The 12513-nt window shown below is 37.4% G+C and overlaps 1 protein-coding gene across 3 annotated transcripts in view; it reads left to right on the top strand.

Annotated features, from left to right (window-relative positions):
• The window catches only part of PLD5 (phospholipase D family member 5), a 409901-nt gene that overhangs the window by 372646 nt on the left and 24742 nt on the right, over positions 1-12513 (top strand). The window lies entirely within an intron of this gene.

Genomic DNA, 12513 nt, shown 5'->3' with positions numbered 1-12513 from the left:
GTTGTCATCTTATTTGTTTAACTTATATGCAGCATACATCATGTGAAATGCCATGCTGAATAAATCAAAAGTCAGGATCAGGGTTGCCAGGAGACATATCAACAATCTCAGATAAGTGGATGATACCACTCTGGTGGCAGAAACTAAAGAATTAAGAAACCTCTTGAAGTGGGTAAAAGAGGAGAATGTAAAACCTAGTTTGAAGCTTAATATTAAAAAAAACTAAGATCATGGCAACTGGTAACATCACTTCCTAGCAAATACAGGTAAAAGAAATGGAAGCAATGTCAGGTTTTATATTCTTAAATTCACAGGTCACTGCAGCCGTAAAATTAAAAGATGCTTGCTCCTTGGAAGGAAAACTATGGCAAATCTGGACAGCATACTAAAAAGAGGAGATATCACCTTGTCAACAAAGATCTGTATAGTCAAAGCTATGGCTTTTCCAGTAGTAATATATGACTGTAAGAGTTGGAATATAAAGAAAGCTGAGTGCCACAGAATCAACATTTTAAAATTTTGGTGCTGCAGAAGATTTTTGAGAGTTCTGGACAGCAAGGAGATCAAATCAGTCAACACTTAAATCAGTTCAGACTATTCACTGGAAGGACCAATACTGCAGCAGAAGCTTAAATACTTTGGCCACACAATGGGAATAAAGGACTCAATGGAAAAAATTTTGATATTAGGAAAGATTGAAGGCAAAAGGAAAGGGGGATGGAAGAGGATGAGATGGCTAGATAGTGTCATGGAAGCAATAACATGAGGTTGGACAGAGTTCAGGAGATAATAGAGGATAGAAGGGCCTGGGATGCTATGGTCCATGGGGTCACAAAGAGTTAGACATACCTGAACAGAACAACAGCTCATGCACCATTTCCTACATGTAGCCTTTCCTGATACTCCCAGTTTTAAGTGTCTCCTCTCACGAAATTGCCTTGTATTTCTGTTATGTGCAATATACAATATTCATGTATATGCGTACTTACATATCTATTAACATTTCTTCCTGGATAGAATATAATCACCTTGAAGACAGTGTGTCATTTTTGTTTTGATTAGATAGTATCTGGCACATGGTGGGTGCTTAAATGCTTGTTGGTTGATGGCTTAGAATTCCATTATCTGGTGCTGAGGTGGTAAAGAAATGTATCTTCCCAAGAGTTGACATACCTACTTTCAGACAACCCAGTGCTGAAAAGATATGAGGAGATAAATAGAGCTTCATCATCCCTTGTATGTGCATCCCAGGTACTTCTAATATCCTTGTTTAATATCCTAGTTTCCTCAGATACTATCAACTAGTATTGATCTACTTAAGAGCTCATTTCTATTTTAAAAAAACCTGAAAGCCTTTACTTTAAGAAGGGGAAAAGAGTATCAATAGTGATGGAAGAAGCTAATAGAAGGGGATATTTGCATCACCCTGATATTCTGCCTAACTTATAGGGTTCTTATAAGAATGAAATAGATGTTAAAGTAAAAATAGTTTATAATGGAAAAAAAGTTTTTTTTTCATTTTTTCTCTATTATTAAGGAGAAAGAGAATAAGCATTTATTAAGCATTTACTGTGTGCTGCTTAGCTTTACAGATATCTACCTGTGAAGGTAGGTGCTATTATTTTCCCCATTTTACTGATGAGGAAACTGAAGTAAACAGGGGTTAAGTAACTTGCCCAGGATTATACCACTGGTAGGTGTCTTAAGGCACCTTCAAACTTAAGTCTTCCTGACTCCAAGCCCCTACCATACTACCTGTTCTCCTCTAACTGCTGTCTTTGCCCTATTCCTCTGCCACTCCCTGCTTTCAGCCCTCTGATCTCCTTGCCTGCTATAGCCCAACTCACCTCTGTGGGAATCTTAGCATCATGAGAATTAGAGGCATTAAAAATAGAAAAGAAGACAATAAACAGTGCCCTTAAAAGCAGCAATTTTGTTTTCTTTTAAGATGAAGGACCTAAAAAGACAGTAACCAGAGGTAAACTGTATATAACTTTATGCAAATTATTGTACAAGTGAATTTATAGTCAGTCATTAAGCTTTTATGTAGGACTCAATAAGTGCAAGGTACTGTGTTAAGCGCTGGAGATACCAAGAAAGAAAAAATGTGCTCCCTGCCTTCAAGAAGTTAACATTCTAATGAGGGAGAAAACAGGCAAACACAGTGCACATGGGATAGATAGACAGATACATGCACAAATGTATATATATATGTGTTTAGAGAGACACTGTAGTCTTCCATAGTTCACAGCTGTATGCTAGCACCAGTAGAATGTTGATATTAAAAAGATGGGCTTTTGTCTTAGGATTGGGCATCTGTAGTATCTCTCCAAGATACTGAAGTATATGTGTGTGTGTGTATGTATATGTATATATACACATATACGCATACATACACATTTATATGTGTGTGTATATACACATACACACACATATATGGAGACAGCAAGAGATGTATATGCATGTATAGAGATAGACAGACTTACAACCCAGAACCATAACATACCTAGGAAATCCCCCAAATGCCTTTAATGTCTTTGTAGTCCTTGAGGCAATACATAGCCTAGATGATTCAAAGGGTATATTGTTGTTCAGTCATTTCAGTTGTGTCTGACTCTTCATGACTACATTTGGGGTTTTCTTGGCAAAGATACTACAGCAGTTTGTCATTTCCTTCTCTAGCTCATTTTACAGATGAGGTAACTGAGGCAAACAGGATTAAGTGACTTGCCCAGAGTCACAGAGCTAGTAAGTGTCTCAGGCCAGATTTCACTTCAGGAAGATAAGTCTTTCTGACTTCAGGACCAGTACCCTATCCATTATGCCACCTGGCTACCCACTAGGGAACTAATTATTTCTTTCGCAGATCTGCAAGCTAGCCCAATAGTGACCCAAACTAGAGCATGTATGTTTACATTTGGTCCATTTTTTAACATTTGGTGATATTTCCAAAGAAGAAGAGGAGAGGAAATAATTTGGGTACAGAATTCTTCTTCTTTAAAAAACAATCCATTGCCTTTGTTTCTTCAGCTGCTGCTAAGTAATGACACAAATAGGAAATATTTTATATAAACACTATTTGTGTGGATAATCCTCCTGAGAATCCCACACTTTGCATTAAAATGATTAAAGCAATGAGGGAAGAGGAGGGAGAAAAATTTTGTTTCTGAAAAATTTCCTGCATTTCCAGACATTTCTAGGTTGTTTTGGGATTTCTCTGCTACCTCGGATAACTCAATTAGCTTTATAAAAAAGTACCAAAGAAACTTTCCAATCCCTAAAAGAAATTGTTCCCTCTGTTGCTGTTTTATCTTTGCTATTATCTTTTTTTGGATAGGAAAGAGAAGGAGGAAGGAGCATTATTTCTTTCCCAATCAACAACCTTGTGTGACAAGTAGGGCAGCTGCTCCATTTAACACACCCCAACACTGAAATACAGGCAGGCCAAGTGGCTAATGCAACACCAGACAGTGAGTCAGAAGAGAACTGAGATTATAACCCAGATAAGGTTTGAGATGGGGAGAAAAAACAAAGTAGAATAAATCTGCCTCATCTTATTTACAACTTCAACCATTGTGGAGAGGAAGAGAAAAGTGGGAAGGGAGTCAATATGGAAGAAAAGACTGTAGGAGCTTGGAACAGGGGGGTGTGAAGTTGATAGAGGGGGATTCCAGAATGATTTTTAACCTGCTCAAAGTAGAACAAGCTTTATAGTTCTGAAAAGAACTTGAAAGCTGTTCAGCTTTGTCCATCTCAGGCTCTAAATATCTTAGATTCTTCTCATATATAAACCCCTCAATATCTTGGGTTCTTTGTATGACTAAGTTACATGGGGGTGGAGGGAGGGGAGATTTGCTACTGCTATCCCATCATTTCACTTGGGTCCCACTCTTCATGACCCTATTTTGGACTTTTTTTTTTTTTTTTTGCAAAGACATTGGAGTGGTTTGCCATTTCCTTCTCCAGTACATTTTACAGATGAGGAAACTGAGACAAATGAGGTTAAGTGACTTGACCAGGGTCACAACTATTAAGTGTCTGAGGTCAGATTTGAATTCTGAAAAATGAGTCTTCCTGACTTTAGGCCAGGCACTCTGGGTACTCTCTCCACTGGACCACCTACCAGCCCCCTTTCTTGGAATATATCAGGGAATGCAGGGAGTGAATCTTCCCAGCCAGGAGGGAATGCTACCAAGTGATTTAATATATGTTGAAATTTTAAGATGCCTGTGAAAAGTGTAGTGCTGCTGAAAACGCTGTCATCAATCCTCACATCAGCATGCTGCTGTATAGCAAACATAATTCTTATTTGGCAAATGCAGAACATGAACTAAAAGGAGAAATTAAATGGTGCAAACCACACTCTGTAGGAATGAAGGATTGGAAAAGTAAAGTGCAAAGTGTTTCTGAAGGAAAAAGAGCATAGATCTGAGGTGCTCTGGAGCAACTCAAAATCAATCCTTTTGTTTTCCATCCCAAGAAACTAAAATCTCACCTTGCAGACTGAAAGAAAATCAAGTTAGAGATCATAGTAATTATATTTCATAGAAATTAGCTGGAAATTAAGTTGCTTGCATTTACAGGTCCTTTTCTCCTTTGCCAAGGAGATTATTCACGTTGCTATATAATCATGAAAAAATGAACTGGAGACTGAATTGTTGATGATAAATTGAACTGTAATTATATTAACTCAGATTAGTTATTCTGAGACATAAAGGGCTGAAACCAAGTTTAACACTCTTTCCATCAAACTATTGCTCAACATACTTAATCAAAGGCAAACAACTAAACTCAGGCTTTCTCTTGTTACAGAGAAATTTTTGTGGAATTGTAGCAATAATTGATTGTTCTCATGTTAGTGATTTAAAATCATTCATTTTTATTCACACATTCTTTCCTGTTCCATTAGCAAATTTCTCCCAAAAGAAAATGGGAAGAAAAACAAGAAAAATATTTTCTTCATATAACTTTTCTTCCCCCATCAACTGCTTGTTCTGTTTTAAAACGAAAATCATTATGGTCAAAGTGTTATCACACTCAGGGAATCAGGGCAGTGAAATTGTTGGGGGTAAGAAGACAGCATTTGCTGGTAATATCTCTGAGGATGTTAACTTGCCTCCTAATCTGAAATTGTCATCAAGAGTTTTTCAGCTACTTTACTATTTCCCTCCCCTTATTGCTAAAATGGGTTTGCACTCACTCTTCCACTCAAGGAAGTAATATCCAAAGAGCTTTAATTCCCTTTATCCTTTTGTTAGCCCTGAGCCCCCAGCTCAACACAATGTTTATGGTAAAATACTTCCATGTTAGGTATATCCTCTATCTTATCAGGGAGTTTCCTCTTCAGCTGCCTCTTCCCAACTACCTTCCCACTAAATATACCCTCACTAGCAAAAGTCAATGGTAAACACTATTTAAAAAGAAAGTAAATACTTGAAATAAAGAAAACCACCAACTTTTGCTGTGCCCAGAGGAAAAGAAGTCTTAAAGGTCCAGATACGTCATGCTTTATTGAGCCAAACAGCCTTGTTCCCAGAATTCCGTCCTTTTTCTTTGTAGCTGTCTCTAGTAGTTTGTAGTCTGCTTATACTTCTACTTTCCTCCTAACTCTACTTGACTTCTTATAAAGCTTTCTTCAAAATCATATTTCTTTTATTTGTCCTATCTGGAGATGCATCCCTTTATTTTTCTGTCTTCAAGACTCACAGAACTGACGTTTAAAGTTCATCTGGAGATATGACCAGTCGCTCTTCATCTGAGGACACTGCTTTTCTATCTGGTTCACTCAAGGGACTCATTCAGATCTCAGAAAGAGAATGTCTGGCATGGCCACATTGTTTATTGTGAGCTTGCAGATCTGTTTATCTGGTCCTTTTTCTGTCATTAGATTTACCAAAATCTAACTCCCTTACTCCATACAAGGTAGCTCATCTCTGAGCTCGTATTCCCAAACTAGATCCCTTATCTGTGGTTGCAGAACAGGTTGGGTTTATAGAAGGGAGACAGAGTGCTTACAGGAAGACCTCTCTGTAGCAGAGCAGTGTGGCTCAATGGAGTAGAATTACTTTGGTGACATTCTATACATGTCTGTATTTTTAAAGGAAGTCTTGGTCACTAAGTTGTGACAAACTGCCTCCTGTGCCTTAAGCACAGAAAACTTCAAATGTCCATGACTATGTCATGAGGTCAATGTACAGCTACTCCCTTGGCAACACAGAGATGGTCAATGTACACTGATAGAAATTTGTCTAGGCAAAAATTCTTTATACTTGCTAAAACACAGAGGATTAAAGAAGTGGTCTTTCTATTGAATGTATTGAAAGAAGTAGCAACTAATAATTTTACTTGATCTTCATCCAACTGTCCCCTCTTTCCCTTCCCTTTCTATTTCTATTCTATTCCCTTTCCCTTTTATTTCTACTTCACTCTTATTTTCCAAACAATTCAGTTGTTTTTTGTTTTGTTTTGTTTTTTTACTACAGCTGTCCAGTGCAGTATAGTAAAAAAAAACATTTAATTCAAACTCATCAGTCATTTTTTAGTCCTCACTTGAGGTTTTCTTGGCAGAGATATTAGAGTGGTTTGTCATTTCCTTCTTCAGCTAATTTTAAAGATGAGGGAACTGAGGCAAAGGGACTTGCCCAAAGTCACACAGCTAGGATCTGAGACCAAATTTGAACTCAGGTCCCTCCTGACTCCAGGACTGGCACTTTATCCACTGTACCACCTAGCTACTTATTTCAAATCCCAGCTCTGCCATTTACTATCTTTGTGACAATGATCAAGTCATATCTACATTATAAGGGAGTCTCAAAGTGAGAATCTGATAAGACCTTAGCCTAAAATGGCCAGGGTCTCCCACTGTATCCTGGGCCATCTCCAGTCATCCTGATGAATATCTGGCAACTGGACCCAGATGGCTCTGGAGGAAAAAGTGAGGTTGGTGACCTTGAACAGTCCTCCCTCACTCAAATCAAAGTCAACTGCAAATCATGTCATCATCTTGACGTCATGGTCCTCTTTAAGAATGAAGGACAAGCAGAACAATAAAGGAGTAACCTATTTGACTCTCAGCTCTAATTCCTATGATTCTATGAAATCAGTGAAATTGATCAGAATGCTGAAATCTGAAATATGTAGAGACACAGCCATACAGAGACTGAGGAAAAGAATCACTTAGAGTTATACTAGAAGGTAAAGACTTTAGTCTGTAGAGCCTGAACAACAGGGTGATTATATAAGTAACCTTTGTTTTTATTTGAAAGGCAGCTTTAAAAATATACCCACCAATAAGTCAGAAATGAATTTCTTTCCTGTATTTTCAGTACTTGAAAGTATAAGTTCTCTGAATCCAAAGTTTTTCTGATTTTTCCCATTATCACCATTTAAAGAGGTTTATTTATAAACATGAAATTCAATCCTTAGTAAAAACGCTAAATAATCAGTTTCTTCTACTTCTGTTCCCCTGGTCTGCTCTTGCAACAACATAGGCAAAGAATTTCTCTACAAGCTCTTTCATCTTTCCCCTCTTCCTTATTGCTACTTCCATTAATTAACCTTTACTATGGACACAGCCTCCTAATAGATTTTCCTGCCTCCATTCTCTCCTTATCCTCAAATCTTATACCACTACCCAAACTAATTTTCCTTATTCACAGATATGTCTATGTCATTACTTTGCATGAAAATCTTCAATGATTCCCTATTCCCTACCTAGTAAAGTTTTGAAAACTTTGCCTCCTATTTAAGACCCTACACAATTTTGTTTCACTCAGTTTTTCCGGGTTTTCTCACACTACTTTCCACCAAATACCTTACTTACACTTCAGTCAAACTGAATATCTCTTTGTTCTCCAAACAAGGTGTCTTGCCAAACAAGAGAACAGAACACCCCTCAGGAGATAAGATGTGTGTTTTCTGGTCTTACCTATCAGTGGGACTTCAAAGATAGCAAAACTATAAAGATAGCTCTTCAGGATTCCCATCCTTCCTTCCTTCCCTCTCCCACAACACAAATAGATGATTTTACTTTTTCCTGACTGATGAGAATATTCAAGTTCAGTTGCGAACATTTCATTTCTCAGGGTTCATTATGACAGGTTCCTTTCTGAGTATGAACAACTGTGGATATAGAAAATGTCTCTTAGTTGGGGGCGGGGGAAAGGGGTAAATAAATGTATCAGTAAGTTAGCTAGGCAACCCCATAACTCTTCAAGTATATAGACGACGTTAGCATCCCAAGGAGATGGGGATGGTGCTGAATTAAAAAAAAAAAAGGTTCTGAGATAATAATTGATATTTAAATAAGATGAAATTAAGGTAATGAGATGAAATTAAAGAAATGAAATTCTCCAGGCACATTCAAAAAAAAAGAAATGAACATTTTGGATGAAATATTAGGATGTGGCAAAGATCACTTGCTGATAAAGAGTGAGTGGAGAGGAACATTTTGTAGTGTGACATTTAAAACTCCACTGTACTCTGCACTAGAAACATCCCTTAGGAGACCAACCCTGAACTCTGGCCGCTGAAGGCTACCCTCCAATTTGAGGTCTGAGACTCGCACTTGTCTCTTCACCTCACAAAAAGGTCAGGCAGTTTTCCATGCCACACTTGAAAATTTGCCTCCTTGTTTTGTAATCCAAGAAATAATATATCATCAAAAAATTCTTTTGTGAAATAATCATAATTAATTACCAAAAGTATATGTAGTTCCTGTTATGTACCAGGTCCTGTGCTAAGTGTTTTACAAATATTACCTTTTTGACACAATTTTCATTTTGACTTCAAACTATGCAAAGAACCAAATTTTGAAAGGGTAATTCAAACAGTCTCTGACAGTATTTTATTAAGGAGGTAATCTGACAAACTATCTAAGACCATCTTAGAGTTTAATATAAATAAACCCATGTCAGTGGCTACTCTAATTAAAGTAAAGTGGACCCTGTATTCTATCTAGAAGGGAACTTATCATCTCTGAAGGTGGCTCCGTTGGTCTAAGGTAGCCTTATGAACTCAGATTGTAAAGGAAAAAGAGATACATAAGTCAGTTGTCCAGAAAAGCCATATAATGATAATCCACATTTATATAATATTTTAAGATTTTCAAAACACTTTCCTCATAACCATCCTGTGCAATAAGTAGTATCTATTCTCATTTTTGAGACTATCTTCAAGAGGTATGAGATGAGGGGTAGATGGATGGGTCAAGTGAGGGTTGAGGATGGGGACACAGACATGTTTGTAAGTAACAGGAAAGTTTTACTTTACAACTTCTTGACCTCATAGCCTTGGGCCTCTGGTTTGAATTCTTCTTTATCTTCTTAGATTATTTTGCTTCATTGTGTTTTCTTCTTTGTTTTGTCTAGATCTTCCTTTATAACTAATACTGAGAAGTGAAGGGACTTATCCATGATCACTCAACTTGTAAAAGTCCAAGAGGCAAGATTTGAATACAGGTCTTCTGACTCCAGCACAAATGCTCTATCCACTATGCTGTGAGACTTTTTATGGGTAGAACTAACTATGAAAATCGATTTCAAAAAAGCTTACCTACTTTTACAACAAACACAGTTTTACATGTACATTAGCATCAGGCATGATCAGGAGAAACCACAAATAGAAAAGGCTTTCAACTTCAGCCACTAGAAAGGGTGAGGGAACTATTACAGTGACAGATTATGTTCATTTTTACCTCAGACAATCAACAGCTATCCATGCACTAAGGGTCTTCCTGTTAGAATAGAGAATTAAAAACCTGAAAAAACATTTTCTTGCATTCCCGTGATTCTGGGGGTGGGAAAATGTTCCCTGAACCAAACAACAAAAGAAGAAAACAAAACAATCCAAGGAGATAAAAAGGAATCCAAATCAGAGGTCCAGAGGGTACGAGGGTCAGTGAGTTGGAAACTAAATCTTCTCTTCTGCCTCCAAACGTATCCAAACACGTCTCTCCCACTCTCAAAACCCTTAGTTGACCTGTGCATCCTTAGCCCTTTACTCTTCTCCCTTTTGTTGTTAAACTCCTTGAGAAGGTCATCTATATGATCACTACTTTCACTTGCCTTCATCTCACACTTCTCTTATCTCTCTACAGTCTGGCTTCTGGCATCAGCATTCAACTAGAACTGCTCTCTCCAAAGTTACTCTTAATTGCAATATCTAATGGCCCTTCTTCACTCTTTATCCTACTTGACCTTGATCATTGATCATCTATCCTCTTCAACTTCATACTTCTCTCCAGGTTTCCATGACACTGCTCTATCCTGGCTCTGCTCCCACCTGTCTGATCCTTATTGCTCAGTATCTTTGTTCGATCTTCATACAGGTCATGGCTGCTAAAGGGAAATCCCACCCTGGACTCTGTCCTGGGACCCTTCTCCTTCTATACTATTTCACTTGGTAATTTCATCAGTTTCCATGGATTTAATTATCATCTTTATGCTAATGTTTTATAGTTACCTATCCCACCTTAATCTCTCTATTAACTTTCATATTGGTGCCTCCAACTACCTGTTAGACATCTTCAACTGAACATGTCCAAAACTGAACCCATTATCTTTTCTCCAAACTCTTTCCCATGGGAGCAGCACTACCTTCTCAGGCTCCAGGCTCACAACCCAGGTTTCATTCTCAATACTTCACTGCCTCACCTGCCATAATCAATCTGATGCCAAGTCCTTCCAATTTCACAATTTACATTCAGAAAATCATATATATATTATATATGTGTATATACACACATATTTACATACATATATGTATATATCCATATGTATACATATATTCACATGCCTATACAAGTATATGTATATATATACATATATATACATATATACCTATATATATACACACATATACCCACACACACATACACACACACATATATATATGTGTGTATATATATATATATATATATATATATATCCCTTTTGTGCCTTTGACATTGCCACCATCTTGGTAGAAACATTCATCACCCTGCACCTGGACTGTTGCTATAGCCTGCTGCTTGGTCTCCCAGCCTAAAGTCTCTCCTCACTCCAGTTCATCCTTCATGCAGATGTCAAATTAATCATCCTAAAATTCATGTCACTCCCTGCCCCATTCAATAAATCCCTAGTGGCTCCCTTTCACCTTCAGGATCATATATAAAATCCTTCTTAACATTTAAAACCCTTCACAACCCAATCCCTTTCTACCTTTCCAGTCTTCTTATACCTTATGCGCCCCCATGTATTCTCTGATCAAATGACTTCCTTAGTATTTATTCCTCAGAGAAGATACTCCATCTCTTGACTCACGTACTTTCATTGGCTATCTCCCATGCCTGAAATACTCTGCTTCCTGGCTTCCTTCAAGTCCCAGCTAAAATCTCATTTTTTATAAGAATCTTTTCCTGATTCCCCTTAATGTCTTCCCCTTGTCAATTTTCTCCAATTTTTCCTGTCTATAATTTGTTTGTACCAAATTGTTTGCATGTTATATCTCCTCCATTAGACTGTGAGTTCCTTGATAGTAGAAACTGTCTTTTTAGTCTTTCTTTGTATCCCCAGTGCTTAGCACAGTGGCATATACTGACATATATTAGGCACTTAATAAATGCTTAATAACTTGCTAAGGACATGTAAAAGGAAGATTACTGAGGAGTTAGAGCTATATAAGTTAAGTGTTATTTTAGAAATGAAGGTGGAATTGCCTACATTCACTTCCTCACTACTTGGTTTCACTTCCTGGCTCCCTTCAGCAGCCATTTCTTTACCCATCCATTGCCCAAGGACAACTGAGACAAAGAGGATTAATTTACTGATGCAAAGTTCATATATGCTAATTGCACACTGGTAGAACTACAGAACTTTCAGCTATGGCTTCATTTGTCTTTTTTAACCAAATAATTAGGTATGACAAAATTTTCATTCCTTCTATGAGTATTGTTATAGCTTCACAGCCACATGTTTTCCTCAATAGAGTACCCTCAAAGGTAGGGACTGGGTCACTTCTGTCCTAGTGCCTAGCACAGTTTTATTTTATCTCCAGTGGCTACTATAGGTTCCTGGCACATAATAGGTATTTAATAAATATTTGTTAACTGACTGATCACAGGGTCTTTGGGACAGAACCTCTGCATCTACTTTCATCTTCACTAGACATACTGAACTCATAATTGATTAGTATTACTATGTTTCCTCTATCAGACAGCATCCAAGTTGATACTGGTCAAAACATAAGTCAATATAAGTTATCCTGAAATAATTATTGAATATCTCTGTCATAGCCCACATAAAGCCAAGAATTCCAGTTGGGTACAACACAGAATCTGGTAGTAAGTCCTCTGTTGGATTGATTTAATTTTTAATGACTGTAACCTTTTAGGTACAAGACTATTGCCATACCTCCAAGTCAGCATTCATATGCGTAACACAGGGTTTACCTGCATCTTTAAGCAGTTGGTCTAGTCTTTAAAAACTGGTACATCTGGAAAAAGAACAAATTATCTGCTTCAAATCCCAAATGATA

This window comes from Notamacropus eugenii, chromosome 2 (genome assembly GCF_028372415.1).
Source record: "Notamacropus eugenii isolate mMacEug1 chromosome 2, mMacEug1.pri_v2, whole genome shotgun sequence".
Taxonomy (NCBI): Eukaryota; Metazoa; Chordata; class Mammalia; order Diprotodontia; family Macropodidae; genus Notamacropus; species Notamacropus eugenii.
Note: the sequence above shows the minus strand (reverse complement) of the source record. Positions and strands in the feature narration are given on the sequence as shown.